Source organism: Coregonus lavaretus (genome assembly GCF_964263955.1).
Source record: "Coregonus lavaretus genome assembly, chromosome: 17".
Taxonomy (NCBI): domain Eukaryota; kingdom Metazoa; phylum Chordata; class Actinopteri; order Salmoniformes; family Salmonidae; genus Coregonus; species Coregonus lavaretus.
The window spans coordinates 49391803-49412548 of record NC_140004.1 but is presented as its reverse complement, the minus strand read 5'-3'; the positions used below and the strand labels follow the sequence as shown (position 1 = coordinate 49412548).

The 20746-nt window shown below is 47.5% G+C and overlaps 2 long non-coding RNA genes across 3 annotated transcripts in view; both read right to left on the bottom strand.

The window, feature by feature from the left end:
- The window catches only part of LOC311144220, a 91280-nt gene that overhangs the window by 52359 nt on the left and 18175 nt on the right, over positions 1–20746 (bottom strand). The window contains exon 2 of the long non-coding RNA XR_014614490.1: positions 4241–4302. This is a non-coding gene — a long non-coding RNA (uncharacterized lncRNA). The remainder of the gene's footprint in view (positions 1–4240; positions 4303–20746) is intronic.
- LOC311144715 lies at positions 6237–7032 on the bottom strand. 2 transcript variants are annotated; one of them, XR_014614528.1, is made up of 3 exons: positions 6988–7032; positions 6589–6954; positions 6237–6552 (listed from the first exon to the last, which is right to left on the bottom strand). It is a non-coding gene; the product is annotated as an uncharacterized lncRNA (long non-coding RNA). The 2 variants fall into 2 exon arrangements; XR_014614529.1 differs by lacking the exon at positions 6988–7032 and having other exon boundaries at positions 6589–6641; positions 6678–6743.

Here is a 20746-nt window from a genome sequence, read left to right as displayed (position 1 = left end):
CGTTACAGCCTTATTCTAAAATGTATTAAATAAAAAACATCCTCATCAATCTACACACAATACCCCATAATGACAAAGCAAAAACAGGTTTTTAGAAATGCTTGCGAATGTATAAAAAGAAAACTGAAATACCTTATTTACATAAGTATTCAGACCCTTTGCTATGAGACTCGAAATTGAGCTCAGGTGTATCCTATTTCCATTGATCATCATTGAAATGTTTCTACAACTTCATTGGAGTCCACCTGTGGTAAATTCAATTGATTGGACATGATTTGGAAATGCACACACCTTTCTACAGTGAAGGAAAAAAGTATTTGATCCCCTGCTGATTTTGTACGTTTGCCCACTGACAAATAAATTATCAGTCTATAATTTGAATGGTAGGTTTCTTTGAACAGTAAGAGACAGAATAACAACAAAAAATCCAGAAAAACGCATGTCGAAAATGTTATAAATTGATTTGCATTTTAATGAGGGAAATAAGTATTTGACCCCCTCTCAATCAGAAAGATTTCTGGCTCCCAGGTGTCTTTTATACAGGTAACGAGCTGAGATTAGGAGCACACTCTTAAAGGGAGTGCTCCTAATCTCAGCTTGTTACCTGTATAAAAGACACCTGTCCACAGAAGCAATCAATCAATCAGATTCCAAACTCTCCACCATGGCCAAGACCAAAGAGCTCTCCAAGGATGTCAGGGACAAGATTGTAGACCTACACAAGGCTGGAATGGGCTACAAGACCATCGCCAAGCAGCTTGGTGAGAAGGTGACAACAGTTGGTGCGATTATTCGTAAATGGAAGAAACACAAAAGAACTGTCAATCTCCCTCGGCCTGGGGCTCCATGCAAGATCTCACCTCGTGGAGTTGCAATGATCATGAGAACAGTGAGGAATCAGCCCAGAACTACACGGGAGGATCTTGTCAATTATCTCAAGGCAGCTGTGACCATAGTCACCAAGAAAACAATTGGTAGGACTGAAATCTTGCAGCGCCCGCAAGGTCCCCCTGCTTAAGAAAGCACATATACATGCCCGTCTGAAGTTTGCCAATGAACATCTGAATGATTCCGAGGAGAACTGGGTGAAAGTGTTGTGGTCAGATGAGACCAAAATGGAGCTCTTTGGCATCAACTCAACTCGCCGTGTTTGGAGGAAAAAGAATGCTGCCTATGACCCCAAGAACACCATCCCCACTGTCAAACATGGAGGTGGAAACATTATGCTTTGGGGGTGTTTTTCTGCTAAGGGGACAGGACAACATCACCACATCAAAGGGACGATGGAGGGGGCCATGTACCGTCAAATCTTGGGTGAGAACCTCCTTCCCTCAGCCAGGGTATTGAAAATGGGTCATGGATGGGTATTCCAGCATGACAATGACCCAAAACACACGGCCAAGGCAACAAAGGAGTGGCTCAAGAAGAAGCACATTAAGGTCCTGGAGTGGCCTAGCCAGTCTCCAGACCTTTATCCCATAGAAAATATGTGGAGGGAGCTGAAGGTTCGAGTTGCCAAACGTCAGCCTCGAAACCTTAATGACTTGGAGAAGATCTGCAAAGAGGAGTGGGACAAAATCCCTCCTGAGATGTGTGCAAACCTGGTGGCCAACTACAAGAAACGTCTGACCTCTGTGATTGCCAACAAGGGTTTTGCCACCAAGTCCTAAGTAATGTTTTGCAGAGGGGTCAAATACTTATTTCCCTCATTAAAATGCAAATCAATTTATAACATTTTTGACATGCGTTTTTCTGGATTTTTGTTGTTCAAATAAACCTACCATTAAAAATTATAGACTGATAATTTCTTTGTCAGTGGGCAAACGTACAAAATCAGCAGGGGATGAAATACTTTTTTCCATCACTGTGTCTACAACACAAAATCCATGTGTACGTGTGTATAGTGCGTATGTTATCGTGTGTGTGTATGCATGTGTCTGTGCCTATGTTTGTGTTCCTTCACAGTCCCCGCTGTTCCATAAGGTGTATCTGCTTTTTAAAATCTGATTCTACTTCTTGAATCAGTTACTTGATCTGGAATAGAGTTCCATGTAGTCATGGCTCTATGTAGTACTGTGCGCCTCCCATAGTCTGTTCTGGACTTCGGGAGCTGTATGTGTCTGTTCTGGACATCGGGTGCTGTAGGTGTCTTGGAGGGCAGGTAGTTTTACCCCGATAATGCGTTTGGTAGACTGCACCACCCTCTGGAGAGCCCTGCGGTTGCGGGCGGTGCAGTTGCCGTACCAGGTGGTGATACAGCCCGACAGGATGCTCTCAATTGTGCATCTGTAAAAGTTTGTGAGGGTTTTAGGTGCCAAGCCACATTTCTTCAGCCTCCTGAGGTTGAAGAGGTTCTGTTGCGCCTTCTTCACCACACTGTCTGCGTGGGTGGACCATTTCAGTTTGTCAGTGATGTGTACGCCAAGGAACTTGAAGCTTCCTGATTCTACCTGGATTATGTTTGAGAGGCTTCCATTAAAGAACACCCTCTGTGTTCTGTTAGACAAGTAACTCTTTATCCACAATATAGCAGGGGGTGTAAAGCCTTAGGCTTAAATTGAAGATATGGCAAATAGGAGTGGCAATATCGTCCGCTATTATCCTCAGTAATTTTCCATCCAAGTTATCAGACCCCGGTGGCTTGTCATTGTTGATAGACAACAATAATTTTTTCACCTCTTCCACACTTACTTTACGGAATTCAAAATTGCAACGCTTGTCTTTCATAATTTGGTCAGATATACTTGGACGTGTAGTGTCAGTGTTTGTTGCTGGCATGTCATGCCTAAGTTTGCTAATCTTGCCAATGAAAAAATCATTAAAGTAGTTGGCAATATCAGTGAGTTTTGTGATGAATGAGCCATCTGATTCAATGAATGATGGAGCTGAGTTTGCCTTTTTACCCTAAATGTCATTGAAGGTGCTCCAAAGCTTTTTACTATAATTCTTTATGTAATATATCTTTGTTTCATAGTGTAGTTTCTTCTTTTTATTCAGTTTAGTCACATGATTTCTCAATTTGCAGTACGTTTGCCAATCGGTCGTGCAGCCAGACGTATTTGCCATCTCTTTTGCCTCATCCCTCTCAACCATACAATTTTCTATTCCTCATCAATCCACTGGGATTTAACTGTTTTTACAGTCATTTTCTTAATGAGTGCATGCTTATTAGTAACTGGAATAAGCAATTTCATAAATGTGTCAAGTGCAGCGTCTGGTAGCTCCTCATTACACACCACGGACCAACATATATTCTTCACATCAACAACATCGGAATCACTACAAAACTTATTGTATGACCTCTTATACACTATATTAGGCCCAAACTTTGGTTTTCCTAGATATGGCTACTATATTGTGATCACTACATTCGATGGATTTGGATACTGCTTTCAAACAAATTTCTGCAGCTTTAGTTAAGATAGTGGCGCAGTGGTCTAAGGCGCCGCATCGCAATGCTAACTGTGCCACTAGAGATCCTGGTTCGAATCCAGGCTCTGTCGCAGCCGGCCGCGACCGGGAGACTCATGGGCGGCGCACAATTGGCCCAGCGTCGTCCAGGGTAGGGGAGGGAATGGCCGGCAGGGATGTAGCTCAGTTGATAGAGCATGGCGTTTGCAACGCCAGGGTTGTGGGTTCGATTCCCACGGGGGGCCAGTATAAAAAATATATATATATGTATTCACTAACTGTAAGTCGCTCTGGATAAGAGCGTCTGCTAAATGACTAAAATGTAATATATATGTTGATGATTTAATTCCTGTGCTGTTTGTAACTACCCTGGTAGGTTGACTGATAACCTGAACCAGGTTGCAGGCACTAGTTACAGTTTGAAGCTTTCTCTTGATTGGGCAGCCTGATGAAAGCCAGTCAATATTTAAATCATCCAGAAAGTATACGTTTTTAAGGACACACCTCAAATATTTGGGTGTGGGTGTGTGTGTGTGGGTGTGTGTGTTTGTGTGGGGTGTGGGTGTGTGTGTGTGTGTGCATGTGGGGTGTGTGTGTGGTGTGTGGGGTGTGTGTGTGTGTGTGTGTGTGTGGTGTGGGGTGTGTGTGTGTGTGTGTGTGTGTGTGTGTGTGTGTGTGTGTGTGTGTGTGTGTGTGTGTGTGTGGTGTGTGTGTGTGTGGGTGGGTGTGTGTATGTGTGTGTGTCTGTGGCTGTGTGTGTGTGTGTGTGTGTGTGTGTGTGTGTGTGGGTGTGTGTGTGTGTGTGTGTGTGTGTGTGTGGGGTTGTTACCTGGGGTCAGCTCTAGGAGTTCAAGCAGAGGCAGAAGCCCAGGAGGTCAGAGGTCAACGCTGCTGAAGACAAGAAGACAAGAAAGAGGGGATGTTGTCATTCTGTCTTCCATTCACACAGTGGGGTCTGGGTCTTGGTTAGTTCCGCGTTGGTGAGAGGTCCTACAGAGAGGGGGAGGGACCTTGACAAAGCCACTCAGAAGAGGATGACCAATCACGTTGGCTGCTTTCTCAGTATGGGCGGAACTCACTGCTGTACAGAAAAACAGGGCAATTCAAGAGGGTGCTACAAAATGAATGTCAAAACGTAGTTTTATTTGCCCTATGTCATTATAAATGATATAGAATGAATCATTAGATTGTTCTCTACAATATTATAACTTTAATATACTTGTAATTGACAATGTTGATGAAATAAGAACGTTAATTTGCTGTGACCGTTGCTAGTTCAGACTGCACCGCTCTTGGTTGTATCTCTTCCATATTTGGTGTTGTGAGGTGGTACCATTTGGAGGTGTTTCCGCTGGTTGGACCAATCAAAATCAACTTGATACCGTCGTACTTTTCACCTCCAGATCCTGGCGATCTACGTTGAGAGGCGCGATTTAAAGGGAAAGACTCAGAAATACACAATGAAAACAGGAACAGATTGTCTTCGCAGAGGCTGGAAATTGAAATTCAGTCTGTTAGCTTTGTAAATAAATATATATTTAGTCCCTATTTAGTTTTGTATTCAGCGGATTTCATTTAGAAAAAGCCCATGTTTTCACTCACGAACCTGCAGCCACTAGTTAGCTTGTCAGTTGACATTGGAAGTTAGCGCCGTTCTGCCGCGCAGCTGTTCCACAGAGTTCTACTGAGCAGTGATCACTTTTTGATTCACTCTAATCATGCTAAATCATCTGTAACTTTTCAACCATATATGGTAGAGACATGGGGTTTGGACTATTGTTTTTCTGACGGAATTACAGCAACACTAACATGCCTTCCCCTCAACAGCACAACACATCACTTTGTTTTGAGAGAGGAAAGGAGAGAGAGAGAGAGAGAGAGAGAGAGAGAGAGAGAGAGAGAGAGAGAGAGAGGAGAGCGAGAGCGAGAGCGAGAGCGAGAGCGAGAGAGAGAGAGAGGAGAGGGAGAGCGAGAGAGAGGAGAGGGAGAGCGAGAGAGAGAGAGGAGAGGGAGAGAGAGAGAGAGGAGAGGGAGAGCGAGAGGCGCGTACCTCGCTGGCCCTCTCTCTAACCTATAGGATACCTCGCTGCTGGCCCACCTCTCTAACCTCTAGGATACCTAGCTGGCCCCCCTCTCTGACCTCTAGGATACCTAGCTGGCCCACCTCTCTAACCTCTAGGATCCCTAGCTGGCCCACCTCTCTAACCTCTAGGATACCTCGCTACTGGCCCACCTCTCTAACCTCTAGGATACCTCGCTGCTGGCCCACCTCTCTAACCTCTAGGATACCAAGCTGGCCCACCTCTCTAACCTCTAGGATACCTAGCTGGCCCACCTCTCTAACCTCTAGGATACCTAGCTGGCCCCCCTCTCTAACCTCTAGGATACCAAGCTGGCCCACCTCTCTGACCTCTAGGATACCTAGGTGCTGGCCCACCTCTCTAACCTCTAGGATACCTAGCTGGCCCACCTCTCTAACCTCTAGGATACCTAGCTGGCCCACCTCTCTAACCTCTAGGATACCTAGCTGGCCCCCCTCTCTAACCTCTAGGATACCTAGCTGGCCCACCTCTCTAACCTCTAGGATACCTCGCTGCTGGCCCACCTCTCTAACCTCTAGGATACCTAGCTGGCCCACCTCTCTAACCTCTAGGATACCTCGCTGCTGGCCCACCTCTCTGACCTCTAGGATATCTAGCTGGCCCACCTCTCTAACCTCTAGGATACCTAGCTGGCCCACCTCTCTAACCTCTAGGATACCTAGCTGGCCCACCTCTCTAACCTCTAGGATACCTAGCTGGCCCACCTCTCTGACCTCTAGGATACCTAGCTGGCCCCCCTCTCTAACCTCTAGGATACCTAGCTGGCCCACCTCTCTAACCTCTAGGATACCTAGCTGGCCCACCTCTCTAACCTCTAGGATACCTAGCTGGCCCTCTCTCTAACCTCTAGGATACCTAGCTGGCCCACCTCTCTAACCTCTAGGATACATAGCTGCTGGCCCACCTCTCTAACCTCTAGGATACCTAGCTGGCCCACCTCTCTGACCTCTAGGATACCTCGCTGCTGGCCCACCTCTCTAACCTCTAGGATACCTAGCTGGCCCACCTCTCTAACCTCTAGGATACCTAGCTGGCCCACCTCTCTGACCTCTAGGATACATAGCTGCTGGCCCACCTCTCTAACCTCTAGGATACCTAGCTGGCCCACCTCTCTAACCTCTAGGATACCTCGCTGCTGGCCCACCTCTCTGACCTCTAGGATACCTAGCTGGCCCACCTCTCTAACCTCTAGGATACCTAGCTGGCCCACCTCTCTGACCTCTAGGATACCTAGCTGGCCCACCTCTCTAACCTCTAGGATACCTAGCTGGCCCACCTCTCTGACCTCTAGGATACCTAGCTGGCCCACCTCTCTAACCTCTAGGATACCTAGCTGGCCCACCTCTCTAACCTCTAGGATACCTAGCTGGCCCACCTCTCTAACCTCTAGGATACCTAGCTGGCCCACCTCTCTAACCTCTAGGATACCTAGCTGGCCCACCTCTCTGACATCTAGGATACCTAGCTGGCCCACCTCTCTAACCTCTAGGATACCTAGCTGGCCCACCTCTCTGACATCTAGGATACCTAGCTGGCCCACCTCTCTGACATCTAGGATACCTAGCTGGCCCACCTCTCTGACCTCTAGGATCCCTGAGAGGGCAGGGGACTTTTGTGTTTGCTATAGAGAGAAGCTAACCCTCTCTGACCTCTAACCTTCAGGATCTGGGGGCCCTGACCCTGGGGGACAGAGACAAGCCAAGCAGCACACTCCCAACAAGATAGGCTTCAGGGTTATATCCCAAATGGTACCCTATGCACTATGTAGTGCACTACTTTTGACCAGGGCCCTATAGGGAATAGGGTACCATTGGGGATACAGACCAGGAGTAAGAGATAGAAGTGAATATGATATAACTGGAAATGAGTTGCTGCAGAGACCTTGAAATAGAAAATGCCCCCATTGTGCACCTATTTGTAAGTCGCTCTGGATAAGAGCGTCTGCTAAATGACGTAAATGTAAATGTAATTGTACGTACCTCCTTATTTGCATGAAGGCAAAATGAAGACAGTTGGTCCACTACCTTGACTAAACAAAGCAGGCTGATTTCACAAAGCTTTTCCTGGCCAAAGATATGGGTCTGCTCATCCTGCCCTAGCCCTGGGCTCAAACTGGTCTGGTGGCGTCCTCTCTCTGGGATAGCCTTGTGAAGAGCTTTCCCAGAGATCACATGATCCACCACCATGCTCTACACTGGGTCACCAGGGATCACATGATCCACCACCATGATCTACACTGGGTCACCAGGGATCACATGATCCACCACCATGCTCTACACTGGGTCACCAGGGATCACATGATCCACCACCATGCTCTACACTGGGTCACCAGGGATCACATGATCCACCACCATGCTCTACACTGGGTCACCAGGGATCACATGATCCACCACCATGCTCTACACTGGGTCACCAGGGATCACATGATCCACCACCATGCTCTACACTGGGTCACCAGGGATCACATGATCCACCACCATGCTCTACACTGGATCACCAGGGATCAGGACATGACAGGGCGTTTGAGGGGACAGGCACCCGTTCCCTAGGTGACGCGCCCCGCCCTGCCGTGTGTGGAAGCAGAAACCTGAGACGTCCAGGCTTTAGCATGCATGTTCCCTGAACCACAGGCTGTACACCAGGCGGTATTGAGGTTTAGAGCCCAGACGCTCCAGGGAGCGAAGGCAGTGAGAGGCAAGGATATGGAGACCAGGATTTCCATTAGCTGGTAATAGCCGGCTTTAAGCCAATATATATTTTTTTAAAGGCGATAAGGTCAGTTGTCCAGGGGAATAATAAATAATGATTTTCAGCCTTTTAATTTATGGAAATACCAGTCGACGTAAATACGTTTGACCTGTCATGCTTATCGGTCTATGGGTTAATTTGCATAATGTTGTGGAATTAAATTACCGCCTGGTGTTCAACCTTCTTAAGTTCTCCCATGTCACCCCACTCCTCCGCACACTCCACTTCAAGTCGAAGTTCACATCAAGACCCTGATGCTTGCCAGCGGAGCAGCGAGGGGAACTGCCCCTCCCTACCTTCAGGCTATGCTCAAACCCTACATCCCAACCTGAGTACTCTGTTCCACCACCTCTGGTCTCTTGGCCCTCGCACCCCTACAGGAGGGCAGCTCCCGCTCAGCCCTACAGGAGGTCAGCTCCCACTCAGCCGTACAGGAGGTCAGCTCCCGCTCAGCCCTACAGGAGGTCAGCTCCCACTCACCCCTACAGGAGGTCAGCTCCCACTCATCCCTACAGGAGGTCAGCTCCCTCCAACCCCTACAGGAGGTCAGCTCCCACTCAGCCCTACAGGAGGTCAGCTCCCGCTCAGCCCTACAGGAGGTCAGCTCCCACTCAGCCCTACAGGAGGTCAGCTCCCACTCAGCCCTACAGGAGGTCAGCTCCCACTCAGCCCTACAGGAGGTCAGCTCCCTCCAACCCCTACAGGAGGTCAGCTCCCACTCAGCCCTACAGGAGGTCAGCTCCCACTCAGCCCTACAGGAGGTCAGCTCCCACTCAGCCCTACAGGAGGTCAGCTCCCACTCAGCCCTACAGGAGGTCAGCTCCCACTCAGCCCTACAGGAGGTCAGCTCCCGCTCAGCCCTACAGGAGGTCAGCTCCCGCTCAGCCCTACAGGAGGTCAGCTCCCACTCAGCCCTACAGGAGGTCAGCTCCCACTCAGCCCTACAGGAGGTCAGCTCCCTCCAACCCCTACAGGAGGTCAGCTCCCACTCAGCCCTACAGGAGGTCAGCTCCCACTCAGCCCTACAGGAGGTCAGCTCCCGCTCAGCCCTACAGGAGGGCAGCTCCCACTCAGCCCTACAGGAGGTCAGCTCCCCCTCACCCCTACAGGAGGGCAGCTCCCACTCAGCCCAGTCCAAGCTCTTCTCTGTCCTGGCACCCCAATGGGAGGGCAGCTCCCACTCAGCCCAGTCAAAGCTCTTCTCTGTCCTGGCACCCTTATGGAGGAACAAGCTTCCCACTAAAGTCAGGACAGCAGAGTCCCGGCCAATCTTTCAAAAACGTCTGAAAACCTCTTTGAAGAGTATCTTAATTAACGATGCCCCCGACAACCCCTAAAAAAAAATCTTACAAATAAAGCAAAAAAGGCTATTTTCCCACTGACTGACTTAGCTGATAAATACTTTCTTGAGTGAGAATGTACTTGATACGATTGTGATGTATTGTTGTCTCACCTAGCTCTCTTAAGATGAATGCACTAATTGTAAGACTCTCTGGATAAGAGCGTTAGTTGTTATGATTATTTTTTATCACACGCCCACAGCATACAGATACAGAGCCTACAGTCGTGATCAAAAGTTTTGAGAATGACACAAATATTAATTTTCACAAAGTCTGCTGCCGCAGTTTTGATGATGGCAATTTGCATATACCGTATTGGTCCGAATATAAGACGACCCTGATTATAAGACGACCCCCCGTTTTTCAACACAAACATTTAGAAAAACAGATTTGCAGACTAGATTTGCCGAACAAAGAACTTCATTTTATTTTAAAATAACAATATTAAAAACACAGTGAATTAAACACAAAGGCAAACTATGTACAGTATGATTCAAAATTAATATCAAGCAATAATAAAGCAACATTTTTAAATAACAGAGAAAATACAGGCCACACATTTAACTAAACTTAACAAAAATTCGCCAAACTTCTCCTCCGATGTCTCTCTATCCCTCACACACGTCCTCTGCCCCGCTGTGTTCGCTCTCGCTGTCATCGCTCCCCAGCTGCTCCGCTTCCACCGGCTCCTCCCAAAGCACGTCGTCCTCGCTGCCGTCCAATGCATTTGAGATGCAACATTTTTTAAAGCCATCGATGATGCTCTGTGAGGGAATAGCATCCCATGCATGCAGGATCCATTCACACAGTAGACGGACTGACGGCTTCTGTATTTTCCCGGTCGGTGTGAGTGCGTGGTTGCCAGACAGGAGCCACTCTGTGTATTTTTTTCGCAGGTTATCCTTGAAAGGCTTGTTCACAACTACGTCCAACACCTGTAGCTGGCTTGTCATTCCCCCTGGTATGATCACAAGATCCCCGTTCATTGCTCGCACCTGACTTTTCACGGGCTCAGTCAGATGTCCGCGGAACGCATCCAGAACGAGCATGTTCCTCCTCTTCCTCAGTCCCCCGTAGCGTGCGCCCCACACAACCTTTAGCCAGTCCACTACAAGCCCCGACTCCATCCAGCCCTTCTCCTGGGCGCGCACAATAATGCCAGCTGGCATTGGGTCCTTTGGCACAGTCTTACGCTTAAGAATGACATACGGGGGGAGTTTGCTGCCACCAGCGAGACATGTCAACATGACAGTGACGCGGCTCTTCTCGTTGCCCGTTGATTTCACCAACACAGACTTTTCTCCCTTTCTATTGACAGTCACCGATGTTGGCATGTCGAAATAAACGGGTGTCTGATCAGCATTGCCGATCTGATCCAGCGGGTAGGAGTGCTTCTTCCTCAGGTTGATAACAAAGCGCTGAAACGAAAGCAGCTTCTCTCCGAAGTCTGACGGCAGGCGTTGGGCCAAACTCGTTCTCCGTCTAAGTGACAGTCCATTACGCCGCATCATCCTACGACACCAGCCGAGGCTGGCTTTAAATCCAGTGATGTTGAGCTCTCTGGCGATTTCCAGGGCCTTAACCTGGATGACAGCTCTGGTAATGGGCATTCCCTCACTTCTTTTTTCCCTGACATATTCAAAAACCCTCCGGTCAACCTCAATGAAACGACCACTTTGAGGACCACGGAAGGATTTTCGCTGACTGTTAGCATCTTTTAGACGTTGTTTTTCTGCTCGCCATCTTCTTACATTACACTCAGTGACCCCGAATGTCTTGGCAGCTTGGCAGTTGTTAGATGACTCTGCCTTATTGACAACCATTATTTTGAAATTGGCATCATAGCTCCTCCGCTGTTGTTTATTGACCTGGCCCACTTTTGAGCCACTTGTCTCTAAATGGTCAGCCTGTCTTTCCATCTTTAAACACCGGTAACGGGCTGGTTGTTAAGGACGCCTCTTCCCTCCGTCCGGAACGAATTTTTGGCGCCATCTGTGCCCGCGAATGTGTATTGACATTTAAAGGGAGCGCCGAAGAAGAGAAACTGCGCTCTGAATACTAGACCCCGAATATAAGACGACCCGACTTTTTTGGACCTATTTCGAGGGGAAAAAAGGCCGTCTTATATTCGGACCAATACGGTACTCCAGAATGTCATGAAGAGTGATCAGATGAATTGCAATTAATTGCAAAGTCCCTCTTTGCCATGAAAATGAACTTAATCCCAAAAAACTTTTCCACTGCATTTCAGCCCTGCCACAAAAGGACCAGCTGATATCATGTCAGTGATTATCTTAACACAGGTGAGAGTGTTGACGAGGACAAGGCTGGAGATCACTCTGTCATGCTGATTGAGTTAGAATAACAGACTGGAAGCTTTAAAAGGAGAGTGGTGCTTGAAATCATTGTTCTTCCTCTGTTAACCATGGTTACCTGCAAGGAAACACGTGCCGTCATCATTGCTTTGCACAAGAAGGGCTTCACAGGCAAGGATATTGCTGCTAGTAAGATTGCACCTAAATCAACCATTTATCGGATCATCAAGAACTTCAAGGAGAGAGGTTCAATTGTTGTGAAGAAGGTATCAGGGCACCCAAGAAAGTCCAGCAAGCGCCAGGACCGTCTCCTAAAGTTGATTCAGCTGCGGGATCGGGGCACCACCAGTGCAGAACTTGCTCAGGAATGGCAGCAGGCAGGTGTGAGTGCATCTGCACGCACAGTGAGGCGAAGACTTTTGGAGGATGGCCTGGTGTCAAGAAGGGCAGCGATGAAGCCACTTCTCTCCAGAAAAAACATCAGGGACAGACTGATATTCTGCAAAAGGTACCGGGATTGGACTGCTGAGGACTGGGGTAAAGTCATTTTCTCTGATTAATCCCCTTTCCGATTGTTTGGGGCATCCAGAAAAAAGCTTGTCCGGAGAAGACAAGGTGAGCGCTGCCATCAGTCCTGTGTCATGCCAACAGTAAAGCATCCTGAGGCCATTCATGTGTGGGGTTGCTCACAATGTGGGCTCACTCACAATTTTGCCTAAGAACACAGCCATGAATAAAGAATGGTACCAACACATCCTACGAGAGCAACTTCTCCCAACCATCCAAGAACAGTTTGGTGACGACCAATGCCTTTTCCAGCATGATGGAGCACCTTGCCATAAGGCAAAAGTGATAACTAAGTGGCTCGGGGAACAAAACATTGAAATGTTGGGTCCATGGCCAGGAAACTCCCCAGACCTTAATCCCATTGAGAACTTGTGGTCAATCCTCAAGAGGCGGGTGGACAAACAAAAAAACCCAAATTCTGACAAACTCCAAGCATTGATTATGCAAGAATGGGCTGCCATCAGTCAGGATGTGGCCCAGAAGTTAATTGACAGCATGCCAAGGCGGATTGCAGAGCTCTTGAAAAAGTAGGGTCAACACTGCAAATATTGACTCTTTGCATAAACTTAATGTAATTGCCAATAAAAGCCTTTGACACTTATGGAATGCTTGTAATTATACTTCAGTATACCATAGTAACATCTGACAAAAATATCTCATAACGCTGAAGCAGCAAACTTTGTGAAGACCAATACTTGTGTCATTCTCAAAACGTTTGACCACGACTGTAGTTTGAGCTGAAAATCAGTCAGAGTGCTGCTGCTCCTGTTGATACGTGCTTTTAGAAGCCCAATCATTGGGCAACATTTCTAAATGAAATTGCTTGTTTAAAACAGTTTTGATTAAAAAGAGCTAGGCTACTATTTAAAATGTTCAACTGGTAATTGAAGCACACATCCCATTCACCATCCCAGTGTGAGCTGGAGGCATTTTGAAAACATGTAGTTAATTGTGTGAAACCTGAATGTTTTACTTCATATTATGAGGCATGTCTGAAAATGTATGAAAAATGTATCCACTCACTAACTGTAAGTCGCTCTGGATAAGAGCGTCTGCTAAATGACATTTTCTTTTTTTACATAAAAAATATATAATAATAATCTTCCTTGCTTTAAAGTAGGCTAGCCGAAATCAAATTTCAATGCCGTTGAAAACATTAGCCTTTCTCTCAATTGGTTTTCAAATGAACTTTCTTTAATTCTCCAGTAGCCAAAGGCACAGTCCCAGTCATATTAGCAATCTATGCTTTGAAAAGAAGGTTGACGACATTCGATCATCGTTTGTTAAGTCTAATGACACTGCTGGTCCTACTCACACTGCCCTACCCTATGCTTTGACTTCTTTCTCCCCTCTCTCTCCAGATAAAATCCTGCGACTTGTGACTGCAGGCCGCCCAACAACCTGCCCGCTTGACCCCATCCCCTCCTCTCTTCTCCAGACCATCTCCGGTGACCTTCTCCCCTACCTCACCTCGCTGATCAACTCATCCTTGACCGCTGGCCATGTCCCTTCCGTCTTCAAGAGAGCGAGAGTTGCTCCCCTTCTCAAGAAACCAACACTCGATCCCACTGATGTCAACAACTACAGACCAGTATCCCTTCTTTCTTTTCTTTCCAAAACTATTGAGCGTGCCGTCTTTAGCCAACTCTCTTGCTATCTCTCTCAGAATGACCTTCTTGATCCAAACCAGTCAGGTTTCAGGACTGGTCATTCAACTGAGACTGCTCTTCTCTGTGTCACGGAGGCTCTCCGCACTGCTAAAGCTAACTCTCTCTCCTCTGCTCTTGTCCTTCTAGACCTGTCTGCTGCCTTTGATACTGTGAACCATCAGATCCTCCTCTCCACCCTCTCCGAGCTGGGCATCTCCGGCGCGGCTCACTCCTGGATTGCGTCCTACCTGACCGGTCGCTCCTACCAAGTGGCGTGGCGAGAAGCTGTCTCCGCACCACGTGCTCTCACCACTGGTGTCCCCCAGGGCTCAGTTCTAGGCCCTCTCCTTTTCTCCCTATACACCAAGTCACTTGGCTCTGTCATATCCTCACATGGCCTCTCCTATCATTGCTACGCTGACGATACACAACTAATCTTCTCCTTTCCCCCTTCTGATAACCAGGTGGCGAATCGCATCTCTGCATGTCTGGCAGACATATCAGTATGGATGACGGATCACCACCTCAAGCTGAACCCTGGCAAGACGGAGCTGCTCTTCCTCCCGGGGAAGGACTGCCCGTTCCATGATCTCGCCATCACGGTTGACAACTCCGCTGTGTCCTCCTCCCAGAGTGCGAAGAGCCTAGGCGTGACCCTGGACAACACCCTGTCGTTCTCCGCCAACATCAAGGCGGTGACCCGCTCCTGCAGGTTCATGCTCTACAACATTCGGAGAGTACGACCCTGCCTTACACAGGAAGCGGCACAGGTCCTAATCCAGGCACTTGTCATCTCCCGTCTGGACTACTGCAACTCGCTGTTGGCTGGCCTCCCTGCCTGTGCCATTAAACCCCTACAACTCATCCAGAATGCCGCAGCCCGTCTGGTGTTCAACCTTCCCAAGTTCTCTCACGTCACCCCCCTCCTCCGCACACTCCACTGGCTTCCAGTTGAAGCTCGCATCCGCTACAAGACCATGGTGCTTGCCTATGGAGCAGTGAGGGGAACGGCACCTCTGTACCTTCGGGCTCTGATCAGTCCCTACACCCAAACGAGGGCACTGCGTTCATCCACCTCTGGCCTGCTGGCTCCCCTTCCTCTGCGGAAGCATAGTTCCCGTTCAGCCCAGTCAAAACTGTTCGCTGCTCTGGCACCCCAATGGTGGAACAAGCTCCCTCACGACGCCAGGACAGCGGAGTCACTCACCACCTTCCGGAGACATTTGAAACCCCACCTCTTTAAGGAATACCTGGGATAGGATAAAGTTATCCTTCTCCCCCCCCCCCCCCAAAAAAAATTTGTAAAGTGGTTATCCAACTGGCTATAGGGTGAACGCACCAATTGGTGAGTCGCTCTGGATAAGAGCGTCTGCTAAATGACGTAAATGTGCCCTTGAGAAAGGCACTTAACCCTAATTGCTCCTGTAAGTCGCTCTGGATAAGAGCGTCTGCTAAATGACTAAAATGTAAAATGTAATGCTAGCTGTTACAGCTTTAGATCTCCCATTTTACTACATTTCTAACGGGTTCATCTCTGTCTCATGAAACCGCATGTGTAGCTTAGTGGTTAAGAGCATTGTGCCAGTAACCGAAAGGTCGCTGGTTCTAATCTCTGTCTCATGAAACCGCTAGCATGTGCAGTGCCCTTTTGACGGTGTTTTCCACTAATTGGAACATTCGCGCCTACTGCAGTGTGTGTATTGCTGCGCTTTTAATGTGAAGAAATAATCGTTTATCAACATTTTAAGCTAAACATTTTGATCTGTTGCATCAGCCTCATTGCTTAAAAAAAAAAGAAAATGTACTGGTTGATCTATCATCCCAGTGCCTTCACACCCCTTAATTGAGAAATCACTGGCCTACAAACAATGTTTTTCAACATTTTTAGTAATTAATTAAAAATGAAAAGCTGAAATGTCTTGAATCAATAAGTATTCAACCCCTTTGTTATGGCAAGCCTAAATAAGTTCAGGAGTAAAAATGTGCTTAACAAGTCACTTAATAAGTTGCATGGACTCACTCTGTGTGCAATAATAGTGTTTAAAATTAGTTTTGAATGACTACCTCATCTCTGTATCCCACACATACAATTACAGTGCATTCGGAAAGTATTCACACCCCTTACATTTTTCACATTTTGTTATGTTATAGCATAATGACAAAGCAAAAACATGCTTTTAGACATTTTTGCAAAAACATTTAACCTTATTTAATTTAAGTATTCAGAGCCGTTGCTATGAGACTCTAAATTGAGCTCAGGTGCATCCTGTTTCCATTGATCATCATTGAGATGTTTCTACAACTTGATTGCAGTCCACCTGTCGTAAATTCAATTGATTGGACATGATTTGGAAAGGCACACACGTGTCTATATAAGGTCCCACAGTTGACAATGCATGTCAGAGCAAAAACCAAGCCATGAGGTCGAAGGAATTGTCCGTAGAGCTCCGAGACAGGATTGTGTCGAGGCACAGATCTGGGGAAGGGTACCAACAAATGTCTGCAGCATTGAAGGTCCCCAAGAACACAGTGGCCTCCATCATTCTTAAATGGAACCAGCAAGACTCTTCCTAGAGCTGGCCGACCGGCCAAACTGAGCAATCGAGGAAGAAGGGCCTTGGTCAGGGAGGTGACCAAGAACCCGATGGTCACTCTGACAGAGCTCTGCAGCCCTCCACCAATCAGGCCTTTATGGTAGAGTGGCCAGACGGAAGCCACTCCTCAGTAAAAGGCACATGACAGCCCGCTTGGAGTTTGCCTAAAGACTCTCAGACCATGAGAAACAAGATTCTCTGGTCTGATGAAATCAAGATTGAACTCTTTTATGGTAATCTTTTATGGTTCATTTTGGTAATACAGTAGTAGTATCCATTATACACAACGCCCAACGATAACAACATCAGTTGTTGAATCCACCCCAGACCCTGTAGATCTGGTTAATCCAGCCAGTGGAGATTTAACAAGGTGCTTAACATGCTGCCAGGCCTTTGATCTCCAAAATAAATAACTTGCGCCAAATAACTCACATGCGCCAAATACAACAAGTATAGACCTTACAGTGAAATGCTTACTTACAAGCCCTTAACCAACAATGCAGTTTTAAGAAAGAATACCAAAATAAATCACACAAAATACAATATAAAATAATACGAAATAAAAGTAACAAATAATTAAAGAGCAGCAGTAAAATAACAGTAGCGAGGCTATATACAGGGGGTACCGGTACAGAGTCAATGTGGGGGGCACCGGTTAGTCGAGGTAATTGAGGTAATATGTACATGTAGGTAGAGTTATTAAAGTGACTATTTATAGATAATAAACAGAGAGTAGATTCAGCGTAAAAGAGGGGGGCAATGCAAATAGTCTGGGTAGCCATTTGATTAGATGTTCAGGAGTCTTATGGCTTGGGGGTAGAAGCTGTTGAGAAGCCTTTTGGACCTAGACTTGGCGCTCCGGTACCGCTTGCCGTGCGGTAGCAGAGAGAACAGTCTATGACTAGGGTGGCTGGAGTCTTTGACAATTTTGAGGGCCTTCCTCTGACACCGCCTGGTATAGAGGTCCTGGATGGCAGGAAGCTTGGCCCCAGTGATGTACTGGGCCGTACGCACTACCCTCTTTAGTGCCTTGCGGTCGGAGGCTGAGCAGTTGCTATACCAGGCAGTGATGCAACCAGTCAGGATGCTCTCGATGGTGCAGCTGTACAACCTTTTGAGGATCCCATGCCAAATCTTTTCAGTCTCCTTAGGGGGAATAGGCTTTGTCGTGCCCTTTTCACGACTGTCTTGGTGTGTTTGGACCATGATAGTTTGTTGGTGATGTGGACACCAAGGAACACGAAGCTCTCAACCTGCTCCACTACAGCCCCGTCGATGAGAATGGGGGCGTGCTCGGTCCTCTTCTTTTTCCTGTAGTCCACAATCATCTCCTTTGTCTTGATCACATTGAGGGAGAGGTTGTTGTCCGGGCACCACACGGCCAAGTCTCTGACCTCCTCCCTATAGGCTGTCTAGTCGTTGTCGGTGATCAGGCCTACCACTGTCGTGTCGTCGGCAAACTTAATGATGGTGTTGGAGTCGTGCCTGGCCATGCAGTCATGAGTGAACAGGGAGTACAGGAGGGGACTGAGCACGCACCCCTGAGGGGCCCCCATGTTGAGGATCAGCGTGGCGGATGTGTTGTTACCTACCCTTACCACCTGGGGGCGGCCCGTCAGGAAGTCCAGGATCCATTTGCAGAGGGAGGTGTTTAGTCCCAGGGTCCTTAGCTTAGTGATGAGCTTTGAGGGAACGCTGAGCTATAATCAATGAATAGCATTCTCACATAGGTGTTCCTTTTGTCCAGGTGTGAAAGAGCATTGTGGAGCGCAATAGAGATTGCATCATCTGTGGATCTGTTGGGGCGGTATGCGGCCTTGTGAATGTTGACCTGTTTAAAGGCCTTACTCACATCGGCTACGGAGAGCGTGATCACACAGTCGTCCGGAACAGCTGATGCTCTCATGCATGTTTCAGTGTTACTTGCCTCGAAGCGAAGCATAGAAGTAATTTAGCTCGTCTGGTAGGCTTGTGTCACTGGGCAGCTCGCGGCTGTGCTTCCCTTTGTAGTCTGTAATAGTTTTCCAGCCCTGCCACATCCGACGAGCGTCAGAGCCGGTGTAGTAGGATTCAATCTTAGTCCTGTATTGACTCTTTGCCTGTTTGATGGTTCGTCGGAGGGCATAGTGGGATTTCTTATAAGCTTCCGGGTTAGAGTGTCACGGATTCCGCCGAGGCTGCTCCTCCTCCTTGCTCGGGCAGGCTTCGGCGTTCGTCGTCCCCGGAGTACTAGCTACTGCCGATCGATGTGTCAGTGTTTGTCTTGTGTTGTCTAGTTTGTACACCTGTTACTTATTTTGTGTTGATTATGTGACATATAAGTTCCCTTGTTTTACGTTTGGCCTTTGTGTGTTATTGTCATTTTGTCCTGATGTTCGGCATTTCTAGTTCGCCTATAACGCACAGTGCGTGTTACTCCTCCAGTGTTGTGGAGACCTTTTGTTTTGTGCGTGTTTACTGGAATTAAAGTAGTCATCCTGATCCTCTGTGTCCTGCGCCTGACTTCACCGCCGCATACACATCCCCCCAGTCTGACAGAGAGTCCCACTCCTTGAAAGCGGCAGTACTACCCTTTAGCTCAGTGCAGATGTTGCCGGGGGGGGGGGGGGGGGGGGGCTTTACTTCGCTCATCGCGCTCTAGCGACTCCTTGTGGCGGGCCGGGCGCCTGCAGGCTGACTTCGGTCATCAGTTGGACGGTGTTTCCTCCAACACATTGGTGCGGCTGGCTTCCGGGTTATGTTTCGAGTGACTCGACCTTCGCCTCTCCTGAGCCCGTTGAGGAGTTGCAGCGATGAGACAAGATCGTAATTGGATCACAATTGGATATCACAAAATTGGGGAGAAAAAGGGGGTAAAATACATACAACAACAACAACAACATTTTACAATTACTTCTCACAAAAACAAGTGATGCAGTCAATCACTCATCTACTTGGAGCCAGGAGAGATTGACATGCATGTTATTGATGTAAGCTGTCTGTGTACATTTAAGGGCCAGCCGTGCTGCCCTGTTCTGGGCCAACTGGAATGGGTCTATGTCCCTCTTTGTGGCACTTGACCATATGACTGGACAAAACTAGGGGCTGTAGGACTTGTTTTGTTGATAGCGATGTCAAGAAAGCAGAGCAACACTTTTTTACGGACAAACCTCTACCCATCTTAGCTACCATTGCATCAATATGTTTTGACCATGACAGTGGTAGCTGACGTGTACAGTGTTGAGTCATCCGCATACAGAGACACTCTGGCTTTACTCAAAGCCAGTGGCATGTTGTTAGACAGCTGCCCTGGGGAATTCCTGATTCTACCTGGATTATGTTAGAGAGGCTTCCATTAAAGACAACCTCTGTGTTCTGTTAGACAGGTAACTCTTTATCCACAATATAGCAGGTGGAGTAAAGCCATAACATATACAGTGAGGGAAAAAAGTATTTGATCCCCTGCTGATTTTGTACGTTTGCACACTGACAAAGAAATGATCAGTCTATAATTTTAATGGTAGGTTTATTTAAACAGTGAGAGACAGAATAACAAACAAAAAAATCCAGAAAAACGCATGTCAAAAATGTTATAAATTGATTTGCATTTTAATGAGGGAAATAAGTATTTGACCCCCTCTTAATCACAAAGATTTCTGGCTCCCAGGTGTCTTTTATACAGGTAATGAGCTGAGATTAGGAGCACACTCTTAAAGGGAGTGCTCCTAATCTCAGCTTGTTACCTGTATAAAAGACACCTGTCCACAGAAGCAATCAATCAATCAGATTCCAAACTCTCCACCATGGCCAAGACCAAAGAGCTCTCCAAGGATGTCAGGGACAAGATTGTAGACCTACACAAGGCTGGAATGGGCTACAAGACCATCGCCAAGCAGCTTGGTGAGAAGGTGACAACAGTTGGTGCGATTATTCGCAAATGGAAGAAACACAAAAGACCTGTCAATCTCCCTCGGCATGGGGCTCCATGCAAGATCTCACCTCATGGAGTTGCAATGATCATGAGAACGGTGAGGAATCAGC